Raw genomic sequence first — 14,214 nt, forward strand, 5'->3', positions numbered from 1 at the left:
GAAAGGAAAAAACGTAATGGTAAAAGACATATAGTATCTTCATATATGAAAAAATATGAAAGGAAAAAAATGTGATGGTATTCTACAGAGATGTGTTGTACCTTGCACCTTGAGATAAAATTGTTTCTGTCAGCAGCATGACTGCATCTTGCAAGAACATGTAGTCTCTCTTCTCTGTTTTGTCTTCTTTGTTCTGTGAACACATAAACAGAATGAATATTAGACGAAATATGAATTGTCTGATTGCCTAAGAAAGTGCATCAGATTAAACTGTATAGATAGTATAATAAATGTTCACTTAATGCATTCATCAACGGCTAGGGAGACCAAATCATAATAACCTAGGCAGACCACACCAAACAACAGAGGCCAATGAACATGCCATTCTTCCTATTCTCTTTCAAAAGCATCAATCCAACACAAAACAAACCGAACCCTTTGTTTTTCACATGTCACTCGACAAAGAACATCATTTTCCAGCAAACAAACATGAAGGTGCCAAGTAAAAACACAAGACTAAATAGACACGAGCCAAGTGGACCAATACAAATGCACCAGACCAATCCAAAAGGCACATGTCCTGCTGCATTCACCTCTTCCTGAAAGCTCACTACAATCCTAGAGAAAGATCCCAACCCTAGCCAACAAGCCAAGCAAGGCAACAAACATGTACTCTGTAAATAATTAGCTAGATCCAAGGCCTTCCTTGGCAGCAAGGTAAAAACAAAACAAGAAAGACAAAGAAAAATCTCTTCTTTGGAACCTAGCTAAATCAGAGAATTGGCTAGATAAGATAGATGTGCAGGGGTAGGAAGAGTGGGTGGACCTCACCAGGTTCAGGGGGGTGGGGGTAGGAGGAGGGAGGAGCCATGAGGGCTCGTGACTCATCCACCTGCAGCAATTGCTACTCATCCAGATCAGAACCGACCTTGTCCACCAGAGGAGCAGGGACGCGTCCGTGCACCTGCGTGACCAAAAGCAGCAACTGCGTGAGGGGAGGGGAGGGGATTAGGGTTGGAGCAGGGGGGAGGGCGGCATGTAGGAGATATGCCCTAGAGGCAATAATAAATGATATTATTTATCTCCGAGTTCATAATTATGTTTATGTTCCATGCTATAACTGCAATGATTCTCGAGTCTGCAATATCCATGAGGCTCGGAGGAAGACTCAAATGCACGTGTGGAATAATAAACGGTAAGAAGTATTCTTAGTCTGGCCTCTAAGACTAGCTCAAGTGTTGCATGATGATTCTGTTTTCCTGGTCATGGGCATGTCTATGCTAGCAACTTTGAGGGCACAATGTTAAGAGAACATTTGTGTTGAATCGACCCGGATTGATGTTATGCTATGAGATTCATTCGTCACAAGTTTATTGGTACATAACACAGAGATGGTTAACGTTTGCATGATTCCTTAGACCATGAGAGTATCGAGTTTCTTCATGCTTGCTTCATGAACTTTGGGGTTTGTTAAACGTCATCCGTAAATGGGTGGCTATTACGGCGGCTTACGGGTTCATGGAAAAGTGTGTCAAGTAACTTGATAGCTCAAGATTGGGATTTGCTCCTCCGACGATGGAGAGATATCTCTGGGCCCTCTCGGTGTTACGGTATCCATCATCGTCTGGCCAGACACTTTGTGATTTGATCACGGGGATGCCGGAACACGATAACGAGAAAAGAGAACAATACCGGTAACGAGGTAACTAGCATAGTGGACAAGTTGTTGATCCACGGGAATGCCAACATGTCTCACCTCGGGTATTTGTAACATATCGCGAAGCAACAGGAATAGCACACGGCAACTGGAGGTTCACTCGAATATTTATTCGTGTGGGTATAGGGGTCAATATGGGTGTCCACGGCTCCGATGTTGATCATTGATCGGAAGGGGTTCCGGGTCATGTCTATACTTCACCGAACCTATAGGGTCACACGCTTAAGGGTCATCTATCTGCTGAATACTAGACAGGGAGTCTGAGAGAAAATCACCGAAAAAGTTTCGGACAGCGGAATCGTACCGCAGAGAGAGGTCATCGGATAAGTTTCGATGATACCGAAAAGTTGTTTCGGGATACACCATTAAGTCAAATTGGTTTCGGCACATGCCTGATAATTCTTGGAGGATGCCAGAATCATTCTGGAAGCTTTTTGGAATTTTCTGAGATAAAAACCGGAAATGTTCCGGAGCTGCCGGAGCCACTTCAGATGCGTTTCGCAGATGAAAATCACTAAAACCGGAATTGTTTCGGAACGCGTTGAAAATCATTTTAGTGGGTACTGGAAATGTTCTTAGCCCACATAAATATTTTCAGTTCGATCAGACGCTGAAAAATGTCGTCGTGAATAGTGAAAATCAGCTTTATGGTTACTTTATGGAAAGCCACCTTTTGGGGCTTTGCTCCAAAAGATCTTGGGGATGACATGGATGGATAGGAGCCATTTTTTGGGCCCCTCATGGGGGTGTGGCCGGCCACATGGGGTATCCCCCCTTGGGGACCCTCTTGTTCCTTGGTTTCACTCCTAGGTCCTTGTGGAAGGACTTCATTCATGTGCATTTTGGGTTTTTTGTGAAACTACCCTACCCCCTTGGGATTTCCTATAAATAGAGGTGGAGGGGCAGCCCTCCACACTCATCCCTTGCTCTCATACACATGCCATGCATTATCTGGCTTCTTCTCTCCCTCCCACGAAAAGAGTTTCGTAGAGCCGTAAGGCTGTCTGGGTTCCGGCAGGAACTAGTTCTGGACGGCGAAGCCCTGCCGGATAGATGACACCGTATGTGTGCAACTCTGTAGAGAGATCGTAGTTTCGGTCTTATTTCGTGAGTGCCTCCCGAAGGGCTGTCCGTGTGACCGTCCGAGTTTCGAAGGTCCTCCCGAAGGGCTGTCCGAGTGACCGTTCGAGTTTCGAAGGTCCTCCCGAAGGGCTGTCTGCGACACCGTCCGGGGGCTGTTCGACCGCCTCCCGGAGGGCTGTCTGAGGAGCAGATGAGGGTATACATCCTCGCGGTTGGGAGGTTGTAAATCCTAGCTGCGGGGATCTGCACCGCCGATCGTCATCGACTCTACTTCCCGCAGCGCTACGAGTCGGTAACGAAAAAGATCAAACCATGTATGCAGTCTCCATAGTGGTCCTGGGCTGGTGCGTAGGTCGGAAATTTTTTGTTTTCTGTCGCGTTCCCCTTCACGGCATCCCGAGCAGGCCATTGCGTGGGCGCGGAGCAGGCAGAGCACAAGCACTCGGAGGCCAAGGTCGGACGACATCGCCGGCGAATCTGCGAGCACCTTGGCTGCCGCCTGACCTGCTCACTCTCCCTCTTCTCTTCCCTTCCCTTCCCTTCTGATGACGAGAGGTCGAGGCTGCGGGCGGCGTGGTGCGAGGGAGACGAGGAGAGAGGTCCACGGCGGCGCGGTCTGAGGGGCATCGGCGGCGGCGAGGTCTACGGGGCGTTGGTGGCGGCGAAGTGGGCGGGGCTGCGAGGTCTGGTGGAGGGAGAGGTCGGGGAGAGGGCAGGGGCGAGCGGGGCTGGGATGCGGGAGGACGGGGGTTGAGGGCGCGGGTGCGGGGGAGAGGCGGCTAGGTCATCTACACGGGAGCGGACGCAATTTATATGCGTAAGCGTGAAATGACGAAAATGCCCTCGGCGGGGCAAGCTATTTACAGGCGGTGGCACGAATGCTTCTATACTATTCATTGTAGCAGTGTCCGTTTTTTATCCAAAGGCCCAGATCTTCCAGACGCGAGATCGAACGGTTCACAACGCATCAAAAAACCGATCCGACGACCGAGAGTCGCTAAGCTCTGAGAAGCCTCATGTTCTCCCTAGATACTTATATCAGGATGCTTCGCTACTACTCCCTCGGTTCCTAAATGTTTGTTTTTTTAGAGATTTCAAATGGACTACCACATACGGATGTATATAGACATATTTAGAGTGTAGACTCATTCATTTTGCTCCGTATGTAGTCACTCATTGAAATCTCTAGGAAAACAAATATTTAGGGATGGAGAGAGTATGTACTTAAAAAAGTCCAAAACAAACCTTAAATTTATAGACGAAAGCTAAATCAAACCCCAAACTTTAAATCCTAAAAATCAACACACCGAACTCTTCGATACCGGCCTATTTTCAACCTTGAGCGAGTTCCCAAACAGGGATTGTCGACGTTGGCAGAATTGAACTCATCCAGAGAGCCACAAACGACTATGAGTGACATAATTAGAGGCCCAAAATATTTAAGCACACACCGAAGCGTTAAACTTTGAAAACATTTTTAGGGGCAAACACATATTGTAAACGTAAACAATTTTTGAAATGTCCGAACATTTTATAAAGTGCGAGCACTTTCTAAAAATTATGAATCTTATGAAAAAAACTATTTTTTGGGAAAAATAAAATAAAAGACAAACACTTTTTGAAACATATTTTTAAAAACCTGAACAAATTATAAAGTGCAGACACTTTTTGAAAATTCTAAAACTAGGAACAAATTTTGAAACCTGAACAAATGTGTATAAACATGTTTGTAACATCTTAAAATTATCACTACTTTAGAAAAATGTATGTGGCATTTCAAAAAAATGTATGTACAATATAAAATAATATTTGTGCGATTCAAACAAATGTTGTAACATTTCAAGAATGTTCACAAGTTTCAAAAAATGTGCTTGTGAGATTTTCAAAAGGAAGTGTATACAAGAAAAACCAGATAAACCTCGTGAAAAAACAAAGTATAACAAAGGGAAAATCAAAAGAGAAAACAAAAAAAACAGAGAAATACAAAGCAGCAGGAGCGACTGCGCTAATGGGCCGGCCCAATTCAGCGAGTATCGGCTAAATCCTCTCAAGGTTCAGAGTGGGGGAGCAAATAGTTGACGAGCGCTCCTTCGGGAGCTTCACAATGATCAGCGCCACTTGGTGCGCTCTCAGCCGCCCGCCACGTGTCGCGCTCTGGGCGCTCCCTCCAGATTTTGTTTTTCTTAATATTTTCCGCACACATTTTTGGCTTTTTAAAAAGGTTTTTTCCGGGTTTTTCGACGTTTCGGTTTTCCACCGGTCTTCCTTACCTTTTCGATTTAAATCAATCGATTTTTTTTTTTTTTGCGAAAAATACGTTTTCTTTTTTTTTCCTTTCATGAGAGTCACGGCCGTGCTTTCGCCAGAGTCACGGCCGTGCCTCTCGGAAACGGAAAAAAATGCGTTTTTTTTCCTTTCTTGAGAGGCACGGTTTTGCTTTTGCAAGAGGCACGATTGTGCTTTCACGAGAGTCACGACCGTGCCTCTCAAAAACGGAAAAAATATGTGTTTTTTTTCTTCCGCGAGAGGCACGGTTTTGCTTCCGCGGGAGGCACGGTTGCACTTTCGCGAAAGTCACGAACATGCCTCTCAGAAACGAAAAAAATTGTGTTTTTTGTCTTTTATTTCCTTCCGCGAGAGGCACGGTTTGATTCCATGAGAGGCACGGTTGTGCTTTCGCGAGAGGCACAGCCGTGCCTCTCGGAAACAAAAAAACGCATTTTTTGTTTTTTCCATGCCCGAGAGGCACGGTTTTGCTTCCGCGAGAGGCACGGTTGTGATTTCGCGAGAGGCACATGTGTGCCTCTTTCGAAAAGGGAAAAACCCCGTTCTCCCGGTTCGATTTTTTTGTCTGGTTTTTTCATGATTTTTTTTTCGTTAAAACCAATCAACATGGGATCTAGTTTTGAAGATCTCGACACGAGGAATCCAACGGTGAAAACGGTTCGAGATTAGGACTCACAGTTTAAGAGATAAAACATTTCGAATAAACAGATCTACGAAAAAAGGAAAAACTCCCGGGTTGCAACAAGTGGCGCACATGTAGCGTGTCACTTGTCGCAACCTGGGAAAGGTGGGAGTGATCTTTACAATGAGTACTCCTCACTTAGTGATTTCGTCAAAGTAGACCGGAAACAGAGAGTTTTGTGCGCTGATTTCAGAGATTGGGGGTTTAGGATTCAATTTAGCTTTTGTTTATAAATTTAAGGTTTGTTTTGGAAATTTTTCACGTACTGCGTGATGGCTCGACACATCAAGATTCAAGACACCATTGCGGGCAGTGAAGAACACCCAAGAAGAAGAAAAAGCCCGGTCGAGTCTCAGCTACGTATTTGAACTTCTTTTTGACAACTATTATATTGTCAAAAAACATCGTATATTTTAATACAGAACAGTGTAAGTAAACCATACTAGAGTACGATCCTACCAATCCGCATGGTGCGGAGGAATGTCATCTTCAAGGACAGACCCGCAAACCTCCCGCAATTGTCTGGACCATATTTTTCGGACCGCGGAAACCATCCAATGTCGGCCTGTATCGGTGCGCGGGACGGTCCAGACGCGATTTCTCCCTCAAATTATAGACAAAATGGGGAGGTTTGCGGGAGTCCGGACACCCCCGGCTCACCCAATCCCCCTCCCGGTCTCATTTCCTTCCACTCCGCCCCTTCTCCCCCTTGCTTTGCATCTGCACCGTCCACCTCTGCCGTTGCTGCTGTTCGTCTCCTGCCACCACAGAGGCATTGCCAGACGTCTGCAACTAGCATCGACGTGTGCACTCACTGTTCCAACGGAGCTTTCCACCCTAGAGCCGTTTGTACCCAGGTACACTCCGGCCCCTGTCGGCGACCTCCATGGCGGACACCACGCCTGGTAGGTGTTCGGTCAAATGTCATTGAGCTTATTTTTAAATGCTATGTCATTTTTTAGAGTACGAAGGATGATGAGCTACTTGACCATGAAGGATGAGTTGTTGTGCGATGCATGGCTGGCCGTATCCGCAGATTTCATAGGCAGGAGCAGAGGAGAGCCCTTTTTGGAGCAAGTGCATGAAAAGCTTCACACACGAAAACACATTGTGCCCTACAACATGTACATCATTCAACCACACAACATGAGGTCGTTGTCGTATCGTTGGCATGCTATCCAGATCAGCGTCATCAAGTATTGCAACTTGGTTAGTCAGCTCGAGGCAAGGTGGCCATTGCACGCGCACATGGACGAGATCGTAAGTTTTACTTCCTCTTGCTCAACTTGTTGATTTATTCATTCACTCAATGTTTGTCTACACATTATATGTAGCCTGCATGTGCCGTCGTTGTGTACCACAAGATAGAGGGACGGCCATTTACGTGTACACACTGTTGGATGAAGCCGAAGGGTGGGTATGTGTGAACGACATAATCCGTTCATGAAAAACTTGTTGGACATTCAGGATCTAATCGAATTAGAGACATTGTCGTACTAGACTTAATTTGCATGATATGTATGGATGATTTGTGCTATTTTTATCCAAACTTTGCTGAACATCGACCGTTTTGCATGAATTTCGTCCGGTTAGTTAAAATGCGGTTTGAAATGTATGCAGCTACGATTAGATGATATTTTTCCCCATCCGTGTCCGCGGACTGGTCTCTCTGTGCGCACAGACGGATGCTGGAGATTTTTTTTTGGGTTGCCCCTCACACCTACGTTGTGGGACGTGTGCCGATGGCCCATATCCGGTGTGTCTATGTACTACGCATGCATCTCTCGGTTGCTTGCGTGTTGCTACTGCTGGCAATCTCTAATATCTAAAAAACAAGTAAAAGATTCCCTTTTCTGCCAATGGACCGTGTTCTGCCTTCCCCTTCGTCCAACCTTGGTCTGCCTCTCGCTCCCGCACGCCCTCCACCACCTATTTTTTGGTTCGTCCATCACAAAGAAAACTGGCCAAGAAAAACCAACCAGTGGAAACCTAGCACGCAGTCTCACAGTGCCCCGCGGCTCCTCCCAGACCCCCCGCAGCCGCCTCAGAAACCTAGCACACGATCTAGGGTTGTAGCCGACGCCGGCGACTCCCTTCTAGCTGCCTGTCTGGTTGGCATCCTCGGCGGTGACCTACGGACATCCCTTTTCTTCACCAACTCCTCCCCCAATCTGAGCGCCGCCACTCGACGTCTCCTCCCCGTCGACCACGTACGCCGCTGGCCAGAGCACCACATCAGGTACACGTGCCCTCTTCATCGTCGATGATTAGCATTTATCCATGTCCTTTTTGCAAATTCCGAATTCACACTTCCATTTGAAAATCATGCTGGGTGAGTACTGACGCCGCGCGGGAGAGGTGATGATTTTTCTTTGAATCATGTGGTAGTTCTCTCATTCTTGTAGATGTTCTCTGAACTCATGTGGTATTTGAAGAGGGGAAGTGGAGGCGATGACCGGTGCCTCTTCTGTCTGCACATGGCGTGGTGGAAAGGCTAGGCAGAAGCGCTTTTGCATGTATTTGGACAGGGATGGAGTCATGGAGATGAATTCGAGGGAGATGCTGCTGGGAGCACCAATTTTCTACCGGACATTTTTCTGGACTCTCTATGCTATTCCTCTTTGCACTGACTTGTAGTTTTGGTTTGAGCGGGGACAGTGCAACGAACACGAGCCAAAAAATTGGTAGAAGGCGAGGAGGACTATCTGAGCGAAGGCTTGTGTAATATGTACAGTGAATGCAGATGCATATTATGTACCTATTTGATGAAGGGTTGAGATGTAGGTAAGACATGTCTAATCTGATTTAAATTATGGATGGCATGTATAGTCCGTATGTTCAAATTTTGATTGTATGTTTAATTATTATCCTCTAGATCAGCCTCCACCGACATCATGCTCTCCTCTGCAACCTCCCACTAGCGATGCCCCGAGGTCACCGACACAGGCGGCCAAGTGATTACACATTGTTTCCCTGAGCTACTTTTCCAATAGTGTCAAGGAGGTTGTGGGTGAGAGCTCCTATTCTCCCGGGGAGAACCTGCTGGGGCGTTTGAGAAGCCAAGAAGAAGATCGGAGGCACTCGTGCGGGCTACTCTAGGGAATACACCATATTGAGCGAGGTTAGATTAAAGTTTCTTAATTCTCCACTAGCTTTTCTTCTGCGTTCTAGGTATTTCAGATAAGCGTCTAAAGCATCCAGAGCAACATCTCTTCCATCTCTAACTTCAAGTGAACTTTCCGATGCAAGCATTGTACCCACTTCTAATGCACCAACACTTGCTATGTCTTCTATTTTTCTTCCATCATCGTCACATAAAGAAACACTACTTTTAATCTTCCTCTTAATGAGAAGCTTTTAGAATAGATCTTGCTGACGTGCTCTTCGTAGGAACCCAGCTATCTTGTGCCATTCTACTATCTTTCAGGAACACCTTTAGTTCTTTGACTATGGTAGAGAATCTGAATAGGAACTGTTGTAATATGTAAATGGACACACCATGATGTTCAAGGGAACATATAATCATCATCCAAAATAAATGGAATTGAAGTGCACCTGTGTCTAAGTCCACGTTTACAGAATAAAAAGTGGGGGAAGCGTGAGGTTGTCAACGATAATTTCCTATTCAAAAGTTTGTTGCGTAACGATTTACTGATTTCAGAGGAACCACGTGTTAGAAAAGTGTGGTTTGTTTACGATTGTTCATTAAGAGGTATATAATTCCTGTAATTGCAGAAAAAGAATCAGTATTGGTGACTTTGTGTACGACACCCAAGTCTCATTCTTCGAACTCAGAATCAGCATTTTTGACCGCCAACATTCTTTCTTTAAACGTTCAAAGTTTATTTCTTTTGCTTTTTGGGATGTGGTTAAACTCTTTGACAGATCCAAACAATGGAATGGTGTGGACGCATGGTTGTGTCAGCTCGAAGTAATGATGAACATAAGACCCTAAAGATGTGATTTTAGGACCTGCACTGGTAACCTAACAAACGAGAAATGGATGAACTTGTAGTGGTGACTTTCAATTGTATGTCTCACAGCTTGTGATAAGCCATATAAACATTTGATGTTTAAAACGTTTATTTTATGTGTTGTGCATTTGCATTCAAATTTGGCACGGCCCCTTTGTGCCAAAGTTCTGTTGGAAATCATGATTATATAATAACCTACTCAATCAAAATATTTCTCAAGGCCAACCTAACCTTTGTGGGCACGAGATTTTCTCTCTTTGACCAATCGAGTCTTCATTACAGTTTGTTTCAAAGTGCTGCTTTTGTTCATCTTGGTGATTGTTTTCTTGAGGTTGAGGGTTGGAGGTAATGTGGGTGTTAATTTTGACATGTAGTTACACAAAACAATAGTATTGTCTGCCAATATGGCTGCATTAAAAACGTTTGTCCTTCGGGAGGGAGGGGGAAGGGAGAGCCAAAGTGAGAACATTACAATTATGTAATCGTAAACTACTCGTACACCTTGGTAAGACAAACACATCCTATATACATAAGAAGTTGATCCCCACTATCCAATTTATCTAGACATGCAAGCTGTCCACGTCATCCACGTGTACATGCAGCCACGTCACCTCTCCCAGATGTGTTGAACCGACCCCTCCTATCTCTCCCACGGTAAAAAAAAGGACCCATCTTCTCCAAATCCCCACGGCGGTGGTCAAAGCAGTTGGTGGACTATCAATGACAGCTCTTCCCTCCGGCCTGTCCCCTTCCCCGTCTTTTCCAATCCCCCACTCAATATCATCCGGCTCCTCCGTTTCCTATTTTTGCTGTTACCAATCGTCCCTTCATATCACGCGTCATCTACCCATCTCAACCATGGTTGGCTTGCTTCCATAGTTGGAAATACATGGCGTCACATCCAGGGCCTCTCAGATCCAGCCCTTATGGAGATGATGATTTAATTGGTGGCAGAGAGCCACGGGTGGGGGTTGCTAAGGTACACTTAGCTGCAGACTCGCCAAGCACTCCCGCTGATGTTAACTGCCTTGATTGATCGCATCACGTTCATCGTCGACGGCTCGACGCCGCCGACCAATCGGCAACCTTGACGGCGCCACTGCAGCACATAGCGTTGATTGTGTCAGGCAGTGTGCAAGCTCCGACGCAGACCAATGGGCCGGGCGACTTCTACCAGTGTGGGTGGCAGCATGCGAGCGCCGGTGCAGATTGACATCTGAAGCGGTAACGAACGCAATCAGAAGTTGCACTTTCTTTCTTTTGCAGATACGCTTCCCTCGATTATTTGTTGTCATGTTGTGCTCTTCCCCCCCCCCCCCCCCCCCCCCCCCCCCCAACACCAATTATCCCTACTTAGAATGTTTATGTGATTTACTTTTAAATCTTGGAACCTGCTATTGTTATTACGCAAATTTTTAGGTGGATAACTAATTTCAGTTCTTGATGTTGCAGAGTACTATTAGTGGAAACTCTATCTTTTGTCCTTAAGCTTTTTTGGCGTATTATTGGATCATGACAGCCTCTGGTCGTTCATGCCTTTCCCTTGCCTTTCAGACTTTTGTTGGCTAATTTTGGACGAGGCTCATGGAGCCAGCTTTTGTTAAACCTTCCCTGTAATCTTTGTTAGAACATAGTCTATTTGTTACTAATGCATGCACAACTAAGCCCTCTACAGAGATCCCACACAAGTCTCGCCACTTTCAGCCACTCCGGTGAGTAACACTTTCTCCTCTTCCACGTCGGATCAAAAATTATTTTTGCTACACATTTGCAGCTGCTTTGAAAATGTGGAGATAGTGGGAAGTAGGAATCAGATGGCAACTGATGATTCATGACATTTATAGTTCAGCTGCTCTTTATATGAATTCTCACGAGTTGATTTTACCTCATCATTGGCATCTAAATTACCACTTCAAAAACTCTCTTTATGTATCCTGGTAGATTAGATGCGGGCGCCAAATGCTTAGATTCTAAAGTTATTCTGGTAGATTAGACATAATGAGCATACCAATGTATCCTGGTAGATTAGATGCGGGCGCCAAATACTTTTTCTTTCAGTTTCATCATGCTGTTAAAAGTATATATATGATATATATTCTTGTGACATGTGTTGTTCTATGTAGATTACCTTACGTTATGTACAATTTGTATCGGCGGTTCAAGAAAGAATTATACATAAGGGGTCAAGAAACAATGATTGGTCATTTACCAATATATGCTCACATTTACTCCTATCAAAAAAATTTATGTAGGATCACCAAAGGTTTGTAATTCTTTTATATTTGGATTTTTTTTCATATTTAACATGTATTTATTATTTTCTTTTGTCTGCAGCCAAAAAGAGGAATCAAGAATTTTTTGCTGGTGTTTGTTTGCATATAGCACCTTTCTTTGGAAGATAAAGAATTCTTCTATATGTATTCGAGGGACATATGGTGATTAAGAGGAATTACGAGAATCATATTCTTTTAAGATTTTAGTGTATGTTTTTTTATCTAGACCGTCAAGTCAAAGGAACTTAACTTTGTTTCTTTGAATATTGGCTGTTATTTTTGCAAAACAAATCATACTTTGCCCGCACATGTTGCCTATGTATTGCTCTAACATTTGAACCTTTCTTTTTTACCTAGGGAGCTGTGAAATCAATCATAGTTTGTATTGTTTACAGAACCGCATTTCGTTCTATGTGTATAGTATGTCCCTTTATTTTTATTTTTATTTTGCGGGGAAGTATGTCCCTTTATTGACACCATATTTTTTTCTAGAAAAGAATGTTTAATTTATTTATTGACACATATCTATGGTTGTTTCCTTTTTGTATTGTCACGTGATACCAGCGATTTATTACTAACCATGATTTGAAGGCATATGAATATTTGTGCTTCATGCTTCATGATTTCCCCAAACATAATCCTCAAGAAAGTTTTGTTGTCTAAGCATCTATTTAAAAAGGTGTTTAATTATTTTTATTTTTAACATGTATTCCCGCAGCAACGCGCGGGGTGTCATCTAGTATGAAATATGGGTGGGGGTGCGACTTTGAGAGATGCTGCAAGGTTGAATTGGAGAGGCAGAGAAGCAAAGATAGTGGATGGAAGAACAATTTAACTGTGTAACAAATTAATGTTGCTGGTGCCATTTTTATTGAACGTTAGAATATGTATGCACCCGTCGCAACGCACGGGCATTGTCCTAGTCACTTGAAAAATGCTGAAAAGTGACATCTGCTCTTCTTTTGTGCGCTCAGGCGGGAGGCGCCAATCATTCTCCACTCCTCCACTGCGAGCAAACAAGAAAAACGCATCTCGTCTCATGTGTTAGCTAGACCACGCAAGTGTGTAACATGCACGCCCACCTGCTTAAGATAGATCGATCATGCTCAGGCTAGCTAGCAGACAGATCACGGCGCCTCAGCAGCACGTGCATGCATAGTAGTAGGATCGTGTCATGTCACATTATTATTATCCTCTGCCCGGACTTTGTTTTTCTTTTCTCCTTCCAAAAACCGCGATCGATCGTATCATACATACATCCCGCCTGAAAGCTGCATTCAATATATTCTCGTCTCGGCGGATCGGTCGGTCTGCACAGCAGAACCGACGAGCAGCGTGCATATGCATGCATGTTACTAAATCGCTATTACACGCAGGATGGCTTGATCAGTCTAGCTCTGTTGCATGCACGGGAGAGTTAATGGTTTCTCCCGGGAACTACGACCCTTTCACTTGATCGAAATGTTAAAAATCTAACGTCAGTCTTTTAGAAGTCAATTTATATTGGTGTGGGGATGAAAAATTAAGGGCAAGCTGTCACGGTACCAGAAGAGAATAGGGGCCGGTTCTTTTCGCCTCGTAATTCTCCAGAATATGATTCTGGGATACTGCCCACAGAATTGTCTGTCCAGTTCTTTTCTGTAATTCCAGCCTGTGGTTATTTTATGAGTTGTTTGTTGAAATGTCTATAACACTTCTAGATAGAACTGAGTGATGAATTGATAACACTTGATTATTTCTGACAGTACCATGTCTAATATGAATACGAAAACGAGATGCAAATCTCATAAACTATATAATATTACAAATATAAAAGGGAGTTGCAAATATCATGAAGTGCTTAAAATTACAATTTAGAACCAGAGTTTGAAATATCATATAGTGCTTAATATTACAAGTTAAAAGCAAGTTGCAAACTACAAATAGATGGACAATCTCAAGGTACAAGACTGACAACAATAGCCTCACATGTAGCGGCCATGGTACCATCATCTTCAGGCGGTAAAGCGGTGGCACCTGTAAACGGCTGTGGAGGATGCACATACGCAACATTGTCAAACTTGTCAAAATGCTCATCACGTAACTTGCTATCACGAATGTAGTTGTGAAGACACATGCATGCAGTGGTGATCATGTTTTGGGTCTCCGGTTTGTATCGTGTTATGCCTTGGAGAATACGCCATTTCATCTTGAGAACAC

The sequence above is a fragment of the Triticum aestivum genome, chromosome 7D (genome assembly GCF_018294505.1).
Source record: "Triticum aestivum cultivar Chinese Spring chromosome 7D, IWGSC CS RefSeq v2.1, whole genome shotgun sequence".
NCBI classification, from domain to species: domain Eukaryota; kingdom Viridiplantae; phylum Streptophyta; class Magnoliopsida; order Poales; family Poaceae; genus Triticum; species Triticum aestivum.